Source organism: Coturnix japonica, chromosome 2 (assembly GCF_001577835.2).
Source record: "Coturnix japonica isolate 7356 chromosome 2, Coturnix japonica 2.1, whole genome shotgun sequence".
NCBI lineage: Eukaryota > Metazoa > Chordata > Aves > Galliformes > Phasianidae > Coturnix > Coturnix japonica.
The window spans coordinates 108099086-108114736 of record NC_029517.1 but is presented as its reverse complement, the minus strand read 5'-3'; the positions used below and the strand labels follow the sequence as shown (position 1 = coordinate 108114736).

The 15651-nt window shown below is 35.8% G+C and overlaps 1 long non-coding RNA gene across 1 annotated transcript in view; it reads left to right on the top strand.

The window, feature by feature from the left end:
* Window positions 1–9626, top strand: part of LOC107310324 — a 79351-nt gene extending 69725 nt beyond the window's left edge. The window contains exon 3 of the long non-coding RNA XR_004306254.1: window positions 9235–9626. This is a non-coding gene — a long non-coding RNA (uncharacterized LOC107310324). The remainder of the gene's footprint in view (window positions 1–9234) is intronic.
* Window positions 9627–15651: the final 6025 nt, after the last annotated feature.

Here is a 15651-nt window from a genome sequence, read left to right as displayed (position 1 = left end):
ACTGAATCCTAGTAGTGTATTATAAACTTCTGGGTTTGATGATCCCAGCACAGTTGTTCCCAGCACAAATTTGACACTCCCATAATATTGTTCCCATACTATTGTCTGCTGAAGTACCACCTGTGTAATCACTTAGACCAATGCTGGAGCTACTATTGCAGTTTGGGATTTTGTAGAACAGCATGTGGCTTAAAATCATAAGAGAATAAGAACAGCCATAATAATTCAAAACAAAGGTCTAGCTAGTCTTGTATTCTGTCTCTGAAAATGTCCTATTATATATGCCAGGGAAAAGGATAAGAACCAGGCAAGCACATAATACTGTTTCCCATATTTGTCCCATCTCTAGCAAACAATTAAGGCTTCTTGAATAAAAATTATTTATATTCATTTTTTGGCACATGACATTTCAAAACATTTACAGCATACAGTGAAGTGTTCCACAAATTATGTGTTGTACTCAGAAACATCTTTTTTTCTTTTTTTTCCTTAATTTTCCAGCAGCTTCTTTAATTTAGTACTCCATATTCTTCTATGATAAAGAACAGGGATAAATAAATTTCATTTCCACTGTATGCTTTTTGGATAAAAGAATCAGAAATTCCTACTTTGTTGAGAGAAGCCTTGCATTATGTGGTACTTAGATTTAATACACAATACCTGACTGTGCTTCTGAGATGAATCCAAAATCACAGTCAGACATTTTGATTTCTCTAGCATCAAGTATGAAGGGTTCAAGACCAAAAAGAGGTTAAATGCAGTATAGTGCTTATCAAGTACTAAGTAGCTTAGTGATTTAGAGTCTAAACTCACACAGTAATCAACGATCATGCATGTTTTTACAAGGCACTCATCTGTGCATCTGACACGTGCCAAGTTCCTGTAATTTCTGGTCCAAAATCTTGTCAAAAATCTTTCATGAGCAAGACTTCATCATTCAGTTCACCAGTCTGTTCATCAACTCATCGCTACAGTTATGTGGTTCATTCACAAGCCAGCCTCATTTCTGCACTCATATGTTGTTGTGGGGAATTGTTCCTTTCAGAGGCTCTATAGTCCATCTATTGAAATCAGAGTCATTTGAAGTAGCACTTACCCCTTAAACTCGGGTTCTGAATGAAGCAGTTTCTGAATGAACTGCTTCTAGGCCCCCAGTACAGGAAGCATGTGGAGTTCTTGGAATAGGTCCAGAGGTGGGCCACTAAGATGATCAGAGGGCTGCAGCACCTCTCCTGTGAGGAAAGGTTGAAGGAACTCCACTTGTTTAGCTTGGAAAAGAGCAATCTCCAGGTAGACCTCATTATGACCTTCCAGTACCTGAAGGGAGCATATGGATGGGAGGGGTAGTGGCTGTTTACATGGGTGATAGTGATAGGATAAGGAGGAATGATTTTAAACTGAGACAGGTGAGCTTTAGGTTAGATATTAGGAGAAAGTTTTTCACACAGAAGGTGATGATGCACTGGAACAGGTTGCCTAAGGAGGTTGTGGATGTCCCATCCCTGGAGGCATTCAAGGCGAGGCTGGATGTGACTCTGGGCAGCCTAGTCTACTGACTGGCAATCCTGCGCAGAGCAAGGGGGTTGAAACCTTTTCAACCCAGACCATTCTATGATTCCATGGTTCTATGAAGCAGATTCTGTGGATGGTTATGGGTTAGTAGAGTTGTTGTTATCATTCTTAAATAAGAATGATCACTAAAGATCTCCTTTTGAATTGGCTGTTGGAGATTGTTGGAGCCATAGGAACGATCCCCACATTAAAAGTTTCAAGGATCCGGTAGGTACAAAGCAGAAGATGTCTCCATCTGGCTAGCTACTGCCTGGAGGACCTGTAAAATACTGTGGAAAGTGTACCCCGTAAGGGAGCAGTAAATTCTATGGTTTCCCAGATGTTGCTCTAGATCTCCAGGCCTTAGAACTTCTTTCACACCAGCCTTCTAATCTCCTTTCTCTCATTAATACTTGGCTTTTCCTGGCAGACAGGAAAGGTTAAAGGTCTTCCTCTTCAAGGTAAAATATATTTCCTTTGCTCAAGCTCCATTATCAGGATTGTGTAATATGATGTAGTAAGGGTAGATCTTTAAACTTAAAACAAAATAAAAGAAACAAGAAACTCATCAAACAAAATAAAACAACAAAAGCAAAACTGTGAAACAAAAGCAAGTAAACAAAAAAACTAAAACTAAACCAAAGCCCTCAGACCCCCAAGTTGGATCTAAGAACAAAAATGAGTACTGTTATTTTTATTGTAACAACATAAGGTGTCAGTGGAATTGTTTGACAATTTTTATGAAGGGGTCATACATCTCCTTACAATATCTCCATACATGGAAGAAGTCGGATGATTGCCTTCTCTATATGCCAAAGTCTGAAGCAATGAATACAGAAGGAGAGGACAGAAGAAAGAAAATGCTTTATGGAATATTTGGGGATATTAAGAGTGATGAAGTTTCAGAAGTTTCTAGAGTAAAGATATTGTACAGGAATGTAGTGTATACTAGTAGAGATAAACACCTCTTCAGAAACAGAAGATTTGGGACGGGTAGAAGCAATGAGGTATTTTTAGTTATTTTTAGAATAAAAACAAAGACAATTTGGTAGCTTCTCAGAGCACTCAGGGATATATAAATTTCACAAGTAGTCAGGATAGTAGTTTGTGTACATTAAATAATATTGCAAATTTGGTTGATAAGTCATAGCTAATACTTCAGTCAGTCTGAAGTATAGTACCAGTTATATTAGTGGAGAAATAACAAGGTTATGTATTAATTCTTCAGCAGTTGCTGAAAGTAAAGACTATAGTAGTTCACTACAAATTAAGAATAATTCATGTTAACCATGTATTTCATGGTCATTTGTCTGGGTTTCAGGCTTACATCTTTCTTATGCACTATCTGAGAAAAAAAAAAATTAATACAGGCTCCATTTTGCAAGACTAAATGGCATAATGGTCTTGCCAACAGCTACCCCACGAGAAACTTAAGTTTACAGGTAAAGCAGGTTGGAGTACTGGAGGAAAAGACTTTGTAGCTAGTTCACTTAGAAAGGGCACTAATATTCCTTTGAGAATAGATATTTAAATATTAACTTCCTGTGCATCTTTCACCAGAAAATCTGAAATTCAGCTACTCAAAGATAGTATTTCTGGGTTCAGACTCTGAGATTCCTAACCATGTTATGCTAGCAGCCCTAGGTGCTTTCTGAGAAGGAAATTTTTTTATATATGACTTTACATTCAGATAGCTACTAAAAATATATTTTTATGTACAGCTCCCACTTTGACTATTGTTTCATTCTTCTAAGGACACAGAAATTTATCTGCATCATAGTGGCAATATTATAGTAAGCATCTATGCGGCTAAGAGCTTTACAATGCTTATGTCATTCCCATTCAGTTAAATTTCTAATATCTGGTGGAAAATCATTAAAAATCTCCATGACTGTTATTCCACAAAAGGCTTCCAGAATGATTCAAGCAACTACTTCTGCTAATATTTAAAAGACACATTTCACATCCACTTCTTCTTATACACTGCAAGTTAATTTTTATGTTTTGCTCTCAGAGACCTCTTTCAGACTTTCAGATGCTAGCAAGAAAGCTGTGCTTCCAGAAAGCATATCAGGGATTCAAAAGGAAAAAACAAATCTTATTTTCTCATGGATTTAACTTCAGATACAGTAAGAGATGCTCCTTTTCAGGTATGAGTTCTCATATACCTGCCCACTATGAATAGATTTTCCATAATACATCTTGTATACTTTTAATTTCATCTTTTAATAGTTACATCAAATGAAATTACTGTCAGAAGATAAAGACATTGGCAGAATGAAATGATTTGGCATAGTTCTGGCACCACTCTTGTCAAAAACTCATTTTGGAGCAAACACCATATAATTAGGAGATACACCTGCTCAGGACTTAAGCCATGGCTATTTTTTACACTCAGAGAAAAGTACAGAATGCCAGGACGTCTGGTACTCTGTGCTGGCATAATATTCTTGAAAGGAATCAGAACACTAACAAGTGGATGCAAGACGTACAAAATATGGTTTTTGGAATTCAAGTTACTTTTCTAGGAAGATTCCAGTGACTCACAGTAACTTCCTAAAACAAAGCATTATTTATTTGCTCAATTGCTACCTAGCAATCATAGAAAGTGAATGAAACAGCAAAAGATTTATGCCTTTACTATTTAACCACAGTTTTATTATTATTATTTGTATAGCACAGCTAATTCCATTCAGCTTGCTTACATTACTCATTGGTGTGAATTATCAACAGCTTTTGTGGAACCAAATACATGTATTTCTGTGGCAGTTTATTTCAGCTGCTGCTACCTCTATCATTTCTTAGAGTCCTTAACAGATAGACTTGATCCCAGTTTTGGTATGGCAAGAATAAATCTTGTTAGTTAGCCTTGTCTGGTTTCTGTTAGGTAGAATAGTCAGGTACAGAGTTTTCAGGTTCTCTAGTGTCTCTACAAGGATTCTTCATAATGTACATAATTATTAAATTTATGCACAATTGTTTGTCTTTTTAAAATATTCTTTATAAGTTTTCTTGGAATTACCCAGTCAGGCAGGATATGATCAACAAAATAAACTCCAGAACCACAGTTGGTATTCATAAAAATAATCCAGATGTCTCTCTCATTCTCTTCAGCAACTGATGAATATTATTCATATGGTTCTCCAGAGGTTCAAAGAGGTAAAGCTGCATTGCTGTCAAAGTTGCTTCCATTTACAAGAACAGTTAATTTTGCATAGCACAGTGTAATGGAGGAAACAGCAGTGTTGGCACCAGAGCCTATGGAGCAGCCGATATTGTATATAAGCAAGAGACGGAGGTCTATGATAAGAGATGATGTAGGGGGGTGGCTTTAATGCTCCAATTCATTTTCTTTGTGAGGGGGAGGGATGGTCTATTGAAAGTTTCATTTTAGGCCAGTTAACTAATACTACCCCTTACTGATTCTCCAGCCATGCTCAATTAGAGGGACTCCTTTGTCCTGACACCAGTCAGGATTACTACAATTCATCAACTTTACCCCGAAGAGTGCTTTTATACCATCTAGGCCTTTCAGCTCTAGCTGTGAAATGCCTACTCACAAAGTTACCAGTAGATAATTTTCCTTCTCCCTGTAAATACGAGGCTACTCTATATATGCATCCATAGCTACCTGATAAGAAGAAATCTAAATATATAGCAAGTGTTACATTTTAGGAAATTAATTCAGAGTAGTTGTTAGCACATACAGTAAGCTGTATGAGCAGGGTAGAAATCTTTTTGAGAAATTAACGACTTTGATGCAAGTAGTAGTTGAGATTGCAAGATGAAAATGTTGCGAAATCCCCCAAATAACTTTGCAACAATTTGGAAAAAACCTCATTGGCTTCAGAGTCAGAACAAGAAACCACAGACAATGCAATATATCAGTTGTTGTAGCTGAAAGAAAGCCAGGCTTTGCCAGCACAGCTTGTAAACTACAGAAGGTCAAATCACACTGATTCAAAACATTTGCATACACTGCTATGAAAACCAAATGTTTTCTCTTTAATTCAAATGAAAATGAAAATTAAACAAACAATAAAAAATGATAAAAAAATAATTTTGGAGAATATGTTGACATGCAGCAAAAAAATGAGTCCTCTGCAACATTACTTAAAAAGTGAGTCATAGTAGAGAAACCATTCATAACTAGCTGTGATATGTTAACCTTTAGCTAGATCAAACACTACTGTCAAGATTTTAGCTGTCTTTCATGAGTATAGTTGAACAAGCAGTTGGTCACCAATTATAACCTCATGTACAAAATGCCTGAGCTAATCTAAATAGACCACATTTAATAGTTAGTATTCCTTTTTTTCTTATTGAAAGTATATTCTAATTTCAGTAAGAATTTCACAGCTTGAATCAGCCCTACTATAGAAATAGAAGACAAATATCAGATTTTTATCTTTTGACTTAAACACAAGATTTAAAAAACAAACAAACAAAACAAACCCCAAACCAAAGTAACAACAACAAGCCCAAACTATCGTTTCATGTTTCCATTACAGAGATATCTAAAATGAATAGGAAACAGAAATAAAACTACTTTCAAAATATGGGGCAAAGTACAACCATGTAAACATATATAAAAAAGTGCTTTGCCAAATTTTTAAAAGCAAAGGAGCAGGAAATAATGGTTACAGTATATGTTACTGGAGTAAAAAGAAAATAATAAAAAAATCTCAAATTCAAAATTGTTTTTAATTAAGTCAGTGTGATTTAAATAGAAGCACAAAAAATTCTACAGTGATCACATTCATAAGCATTATAAAAGAAAATCACAACTATAAACCAAAGCTAGCAAAAAATAACTTCAGTATATCTGTCAAGCTCTGGACACTGTTTAAACAATTACAGAATATATATGTAGTTATTTCTTTTGCATAGAATGTCTCCTTTTGACCTATTCTTTCCACTGATTGCAGATGGTTGTAACTAGGAAAAATAAATTGAGTGATCTTAAACAGAGAGATGGATGCCAGTAAGGGTAATTGAGAAAGATGCTGGGACATTGGGTTCTTGCTGCCCACTGTAGGCTGATTGATATTAAAGGACCACATTGTGTACCTTTCCAACACTATAAACTGAAACACCAAGAAGTGTTTAAAACTCAAGCAAGAAGTGATCAGAATGCTTGCCACATCTCTGGCAAATTTTGAATTTCTGTGGACAAATGGAACACATTTAATATACCTGAATCCTTTATTTCTTGCCAATGTAAGCAGAAATTATAGAAATTACAACTGTTTTAAATTTCATTTCAAATTTTAACTAAAACTAGAACTCTCTACATATGCTTTAAGCAAAAAATAGAAAAATAATAAAAAAATTAAAGAATGCACCTCATTTTTAAAGAAACTCTTCTTTTCACTGCAAACTCTCTCTCTGCCGTATTTTTGTCACAACTCATTCAGAGTGGCTTTCCTCTGAGCTGAAGGTGGAGGAAAGTCAGAATTAGGTCACAGACATACAGACTCGCACATGTATCTATACAAAAGTCTCTGTACTTATGAAAAGTTTGGGACAAATCCAATCTCAGGTGTCAGTGAGTCAATTAACCTTCAAATCCTGTATTTCTTAGGCATTCAGGTGGTAGTATGTACTGCCTCTTACATACTGCATTAGTAACAAAGACGTGTGATCCTTATCTGATACTCTGTATGTCTGTTCTGCATCAAAAAATAAAATCACAAAAAAAGGTAGAAATTAAATCAATCTACATGGCATATAATTTAGGTACAAAAGTGCTCATTTGATGTGTTTTATTTAACTTGCTTTAAAAACAAACCAAGAATCTAGGGAAAGCCAGAATTTCACACATAGATCTCTGTTTGGAAACTTGAAAGCTTCTAATGTACTAGATATGATTTCTGAACTGAATTTTCTGAGTGTCATTACTGTTTCTGCCTTCTCAGCAATCATAGAAGCTCACATCTATCATTTTCTTTGTTCTGTGAGAGACAGACTTCTTCCAAGGGAAAAAAAAAAAAAAGTAATGGAAAAGGACTGGAATTATTTACTGTGATGCAATGAAAAAAATTAAAGACACGGTCAAAATACCCTCTGCATTTTATATTTTAGAGGTTTAACTATTTATCAGTAGTTGCACCATATGTAGTGGCATCTACTGAATTAAATTTAATATTAAATTTAATATTAAATATGTATTTATATTTTATATATTATACATATCCACAGTGTGTATACATATATATAAAACATATTGCATAAATCCATAATATTAACATAAACACATGATATAAGTATTTCTGTTGTTATCTATTGTCTAAAAGTATACTCAATTTTAGATTAATAGCTAGGTGAAGTATTTGAGATGATAGCAAAATCCTCTTTTACCCTGTTTTTATTTATTCTCAACTATTTCTACAGTTATTCAAATGAATCATTTTAAATGGAATGTGTATTGCTTGTTTTGCAATATGCATTTTAATGAGCTTTTTAGTAAAACTTTTAGTTTATTACTGACTTTTATCAGATTTTCTTTGCAGCTACCACTATATGTTTAATGTGATATATCACTCATATATACAGAAGATATCTCTGTTTTCCTAAGGATACTGACAGTTGGAAAATTTGGCTTGAAAATTTGATCCTAGCTGAAAATACTGTAATCAGCTGACAACAAATGAAACAGTTCCTATATTTTATTTGGCTAATCTGTTAAATGGCATTTGGGATTGTCAGCTGTACAATTTTATTCCTTTTTTTTTTTGTACTGTGATGCCACACTTGTGCCTGACTACAGCAGAGGAGGTAACTCACATGCGCAAGGTTGTTCAAACACCCAAGCTGGCATTACAGCAGATAAGATATCCTCATTTATCAATTTGAGACAAAAAGGGAATTTATTTTCCTGGATTATTTTAAATGATATTGAATAGCATCCTGGGCACTTCCAACCCATTTCTTCACATTCTAGAAGACAGCATGACCTCTTCTTTTCCAGACAGAGTTTACTTTTCAGATAGGTGATGTAGATGAACAAGTAGAGCCTACCCTTGACTACTGGCTGCACTGAGGGTGCTGCACAGTCTGGTATTTCAGGCCTACTGGTCCTAACTCCAAGGAACAACAAGAGATGGAGATGTTTTAATCTTCCTAAATCCTTGTAGCAATGAAGGACTAGGTAAACTAAAGTCCTACACATACTACAGAACAACACCAAGTATAACATTAAGAAATTGTTTCTTCAGAATCATATTAACATAATTTTAACATAATTCTGAAATATTCTTAAAAAAAGGCAATGACCAACTTCATTTTATAATTCATTTTTTTAACTACTGCTAAAAAACGTAGGAAGGCAAATAATTTCTGCAATGATATAACCAGCAATATTAATAATATAAGCTTATGATCATATTAATGAAACTCTTTTATCTATCCTTTAACAAGTTTTCAGATAACTATAAAATGAGGATCGTAGATTTTTTTCTAAAATTCTTCACTCGGAGTCTATGACAGCTGCTCAGTCTTTCTTTTCCTTTATTATTTATTTATTTATTTTTAAAAATACTAAGTACCTCCAGATCATTCTTTAAAAATATAGTTGCCCACGTCCCTCAAGCACGTTTCATGGATGGAACAACCATTGACATTCTCTGTCACAGCTAAACACAGATCATTCCTAAAATTATTCTTTCTCTAATCTTTTTCCAGGTTCAGTCTGTGGAATGACATAGGTGAGAAAACACAGCTACTGGTCTGAAGCCAATTTCCTCGCTTTTTAAACTGAAAATATTAATAAATTACAAGGATGAATATTTTCTGTTTGTTTTTGTTTTTCCCAATTCAAATGATATTTTCTAAAGTGTCACTGAATAAAAACTTTTGAAAACACATTCTGCTTCTATTTCTTCGTATCAAGATCATCTCTATATGAAAAAAATAATATATTAGCATTGATAGGATGTGGATCTCTCCTGTGTTGTGGTAAACCTGAGTGTTGCAGTCTGAATGGTTACAGTGCAGACTGTGAATCTTGAAAAGATGAACTGAGGCTGGAATGCAACCATCTACGTAGCCAAATGATGATCTATCTAGAGTTTCATGGATGAAAAAAGTCAGGTGAAAACCTTTAGGAATGTTTGCTGTGGAAAAAAAAAGGAGTATAGTGAGCAGATCTGAAAGAATAAGCCAAGGCTTTTTGGCATGATATATAGAACCATTACAATCATCAGGAGGCGCTACCAGTAACAGTAAAAACTCAGGGAGATCCAAGAGGGTTGTGCTAGTGGCAACATTTTCAGTCATGCAAAGGAGCTGTCTAACAAACTGGTCATTGTCTTTCTGCTTTTGTTCTCCGTGCTTGTCAGCAGTGCCTTCCTCCTGTTTGCTCCCAAGCCTGAACATAGTTCTTCCTTCTTTACAACTCACCCATCACCCATGCAGTTTTGTGATGGGTCAGATAACCTGCAGTGCAGTTAAACACTGATCCTTTATCTCATGCATTTAGTTTTAACAGTGTTACCCTCTGTGTTCAGCTGTTTGGTTTAGCTGAAAAGGTGAAGTGAGTCTGCCTCTCCAAACAACATAAAACAGCAATAGATGGTTATTCGATAATTGGTGTTTTATTAACTTCTGTATCTTTCTTACTCTGAGAGCCTACCCCTTGAACTAGGGTCACTTCACCATTTGCAACGCATAAGGCACCATTTTAAATTTGTTGCAAAGCTGTGTCACATATATTATATGTGTATATATATATATAATATTATATATATGTAGGGAAGAAGCTACTCAGAGTACATCTACTAAACCTTAGAGGAGAAAAGGAAGAAGCCACGAATGGAGGAAGAATAGCTAAAGTGCTCTTCAGCTCCTTTTCAGAGAGTGTATATATTATTATATATATATGAATATATGTATATAATATTACATATATTATCCCATTTAGTACTGAGTGCTTCTTACAGTTTTTGGTGTGCTAGAACATTTAGAAGAGCATAAGGGTTGTATTTTCTGATCTATATAAGAAAGGAACAGGTTTTTATAGTGCTCCCTTATGGGGAACACACAAGGTGGAATTCTAAGTCTCTCCTCAGATGCCAGGCATTCTGTTTTATATGCACTTTTGTTTCTAGCCCCACATTTGTGCTCAAGACACCAACATGTGCAAGGTACTGAACAGAGGACATTTAGCCTTTTCATACTCCTCCACTACCCAGCTTCCATACTTTCTCTTCTCCTTAACCATCAGGCAGCGAGAGTGCCCTGGCAAGGTACTTTAAATACATTATTGCTCCTGTTTTTTCTTTGTTTGTTTGTTTTTGTTTTGTTTGTTTGTTTGTTTTCCTGTTTGTTTGTTCATTTCTTTTTACCAATTGGAAGGTGTGGTGCAGGAAAATGGTGCAGAGACATTTGTGTGATAAATAGGAAGATACAGACTGGGATATTTGGCAAGGCAGAAAAAATACTGACATGTATGAAACATGGGAGTGAAAGGAGGGGTGGAAGACTTGAGCTGTTAAAGTGAGTGGCAGAAGCCTACAAATTTAATCCAAATAAAAAGCCTCAGAGAACAAGGGGACTAAAAGGAAGTGCCCTCCAGTCTGCACCACTGCAAAAAGAACAAACAGAATAGTGGTCCTTCCTTTGGTGGGAGCAGGCCTGGGAGGGCCCCATGTTTCCTTGCTGTTTTGTTGGCCCTGTAAGTTGGATGTGGCTGGGGCATGTGCTGAGGCCTCAGAGACTGCAGCAGCTGAGACATTTCCCCACAGACTGCAGCAGAGCTTCAGGAGACACTGTGTCTGCCTGAGGCACCATGTGTCCTGGAGCACCTGCTGAACAGTACGGCTCTGCATCCCAATGCAGACTGTGAATATGATACACAGCCCAGCCCTGAGTGGAGGGAAGGAGGCTCCTTGCCATGTTATTATGCACCCTCCTAAGGGCTCCAGGAGAGCTGCGTTCATTTGTACTTCTACTGGATGAAAACTGAAAATATCTGTAAATGATTAAAATGGTAGGAGAGAAACAATCATAAATATTCATCATCTATCACTACTGATTTATTTTCCTAATGCTGTTGTTGCTCACATGGCCAGATCTGGCTTGTGTTGGCTTCAGTAGCACATGTACAGCATGCTGGAATTTAGCAGTACTTATGTTTGCATAAATTAAAAACATCACACAGCTAAATTAAGGGGAATTACAGGTATGACCTTTGTGGTCTGCTGTCAGATTCTTTACATCTTCTCCAAAATGTAAAAAACAAATGCACATGGTGTTTGGAATGTTCTGTCCTTTTCAAACACACCTGTAGAAGTTGCACTATAAGAACTGGACAACTGAAAGAACTATAAGAATTAATGTAAAAACTATCAAATTATTATTTTAATGTTTTTTTCATCAAGGCAGATCTTTTTTTTTTTTTTTTTTTTTTTTTTTTTCCTTCTTTGCAAATTATAGGAGCTGAATTTATCGCCCTCATATATCCACCAGGATTTCAGAGTAAATGATTTTAGTGGGACACACAATGCTTCATTTAGGAGTGAAAACAAATATATATTTTATATGCAAGAAATTAAGATTAAAACAGCACAACATACCAGCTGACCAACAGCTTATCTGATAGTACTGCTTTCTTTAAAAATCTACTTTAGTTTATAGATAAATCCCCTTCTCAGGTCTGTTTTGATGTAATATTTTGCAGAAAAACAATTCATCATACAATCTATATGGCAATAAGTAGCGAACCATTTCAGCTTTTCATACAACAAAACCAAATCCTGTCCTTTTATTTACTAAACCAGATGAGTTTTCTAAAACATAGGGAGTTTTTTAATAGTTATGTGGCTCAGATCCAGCAGGCAAACCTGTTTTACTGATGGGGTCTCTACTTATCCAGTGTTTCCGTCATCAGCCTGACCTTGCAGCTTTCTACAGTGCCATTATACCCTGGGTGCTGGCTTATTTTCATACAGCAGCCCCCAACTACTTGATCCCACTTCATCTACTTCACGGACACAGACATTTGTTGGGCTTATTAGCTCAGCAGGAGCCTTATCATATTTTGTATCTGAGGCTGTTGGAGATGTCAAGAGATGGAAATGCTGTGTAGCTTTTTATCCTCCCTTCTTGCACTTTCTCTGAGAGCCCAACAGTGCATTTGGATTCAATGCTCTCCTGCCACTAGCTGCTGAGATCTCTTTAAATATGTCTAGCTTTGCCATCTGTACCAATAACACTGCGAAGGCTTAGCCATGATTAGGCTGTCAAGATTTATTAAGTTAAAAAGTATCAAAGTTTCTTGCTGCAACCCCAGACCTTTTAAGAGTCCACCTTCTTTAGAAACCCTTCCCCCTCCCGACTAACACTACAGTCAATGTGCTTCGCTTGACCTTGACCAACATATGCACCCGGGGAACGCTAATGAATTTGGGCCAATTCATCTTAGAACTCCAAATTTAATCAAGCTGACATGCCAGGGAAAGCAGACTGTAATTAACTCCTAGCATTTTAGGTAATCTGTAAATTTCATAAACTTAGCTCGATCTGTTTTTGTGGTGTTAAGCTTTTGTTTTTGTTTGTGTGTGTATGTGTATTTACTAAACATACTACAATTGTTACAATAATGTGATAATAACAATTAAAAAGTAGGCATTTTCTCGTAGCATTAAATCCTTTTAAAAATTGCTGTTTGTCTAGGAGAACAGAATACTACCAAGCAATATATGCTAAGCAGGCTGCCTTGTATAACCAAATGAATTCAGTGTTATCACTTCTTTTTGAAAATGAGTCATGCAGTCATTTCTTGATGGTTGTTATGGAATGGTATAAACAGACAAAAAATAATAAACAAGATAAACCAAAACAAAACTGCTTGGTGTTATCCTTCAAATAGTTTAATTTTGATGAAAAAGAGATAGGAGAATTAAAACCTAACCCACAGGGCTCCTATTTTGTTCTCTGTCATTTTATTATTATTTGTATAATGGTAGCACTCAGAGGTCCTGGTCAGGATCAAGGTCCCACTCTGTGAAGTATTGTGTGAATGCAATGTTCTAGCCCTGAGGGGGGAAAAAAAAGGAAGCATATGAAAATCTTGATTAAGAAAAGCCCTACCAAACAACAAAAGAAACCCAACAACCACCCTAAACCACACTGTGACTCAAATCTCAGTCAGTGTAATTCCTCCATTTTGCATCCGTGTAGAACACCAACTCACCTCTCCACAGTACACGTGGTAGGCAAGGCATTATAAGTGGTACTTACTAGAAAAGAAGAACAAAGTCAGAACAGCAAAGAAGCAGCAGGATAGTTAAAAAAACTGAAACATACATGCATACATACATACATAATTATGTATGTGTAGTACTGTATACATGTATTTGGTAAAGACTTGTTAGAGGAAAACAATCAAATAAAACTGGAGATTGCTTCTGTCAAAGAAAAGTTCTCTATTTAACAGCAAAGGCAGAGAAGCACCAAAGCCATTAAATTAAGCTAACATCAACCCATTAATTAATTAATTATAATTTTGCAAACAGCTTCTCTTTATTTTTGCAATCCTCAAACTAATGGATGAGTTTTCTTCAAGGCACACAGACGTATGAAGTATCACAGTTAACAAAATGTTCACCCAGTCCTGTTGATATTTGCACTCTTTCTTTTCAAAGAGAACAATGAACAGTACTTTATTGAAAAATTAATTCAGATTACTTAATCTCGGAGTCTGTAGTTCCTTAAATAATCCCATATACAAGTAAATGTACCTTGCATCCCATCACTAAACCATGCCCTTCAGTTCCACATCCAGACATCCCTTAAATACCTCCAGAGATGAGGGATCTACCAATTCTCTGGGAATTCTACAGTGCTTGACCACACTCTTGGTGAAGAAATTCTTCATATACCCAATCTAAAACTCTACTAGCACAGTATAAGACATATATAAGATCTAGGGGATGATATTTTTGATTCTGTTCCAAGTGGTTAATGAGATCATGTATGTTTAAATTGGCCATGGTGTACCTTTCACGAATATCTTCACAGTGAAGAAACTATGGTGTTACAGTACATGATCATGGAAGCTTCTGCACCAACATCAGGGCTGTGATCAATAAAGGCTTTGGTTTCTAAATGCACTGGATCAAGGGCATGAAAACAAATACATGTTTTTGAATTTTTGTCGAATGAAAAGAGAAACCTTACCTGTCCTCGGTATGTATTAAAAAACTATGTAGACGTCTACACACTAGCACAATTAAAATACTTAATATAACGAAAAGCAACAAAACATAAGTGGAGTCTATATATGTATGGCCAGTAGTGGACTATAGTGAACTGTGTACTTTACAAAATGAAAAAAAAAAAAAAAGTCTTCACATTTGCTATTATGATTTATTAAGCAAATTCCTTACTCTAATAGCAAGTAAAAGCTAGCAAAGTGCAACTGGCTTCTTTAATGAACGGAAACATAAATGCTGGTTTGGAGAAAGTAATCTCCCAACCATCATAATGATGTGCAATAGATCTTTCAAGGCACTAAACACTTGACCAGAGTGATCTCATCACCTGCCGTTGGATACTTTCTAAAATCTTTGTCTTGACTGGTCAATGAGAATGCTGTAGTCCAATGAAATGACTTATATCAACACACTGGCACCCTCATAATCAGGTCACATGCAGAAACAGACAGTGCAGACTACTTGGATGGTTGCAGTGTGTAACCTTCATTTATCTGGTTAAGGCATATCCAAGGTGATGCAGAAGCATTTAAACTGCTTATTGAATTGTGAGCTAGATGCCCAACCAGAAGACACAGAAATGGAGTCCTGTAAGTACAAATAGAAATCCTCCTTTTTAGGGACAACTGCATCACTGGAGATGACTGCAGTACTGTAATTTTACTATACTTTCACCATCCCTATCTCCTTTCATCATCTCTACCATTGCCTCTACAATCAGTATTTCACACACACAAAAGAAAGGGAAAATAAAATTATGACAAAAAAAGTTTGTATTGAGACTAGGACCTGAGTAGCTAAAAAGCCACTGATAGGCAACTGAACAAGACTCTTAACATTCTTAGAGCAATCTCTTACAGGGATAAGTAAGTTAATGCAAAACTCT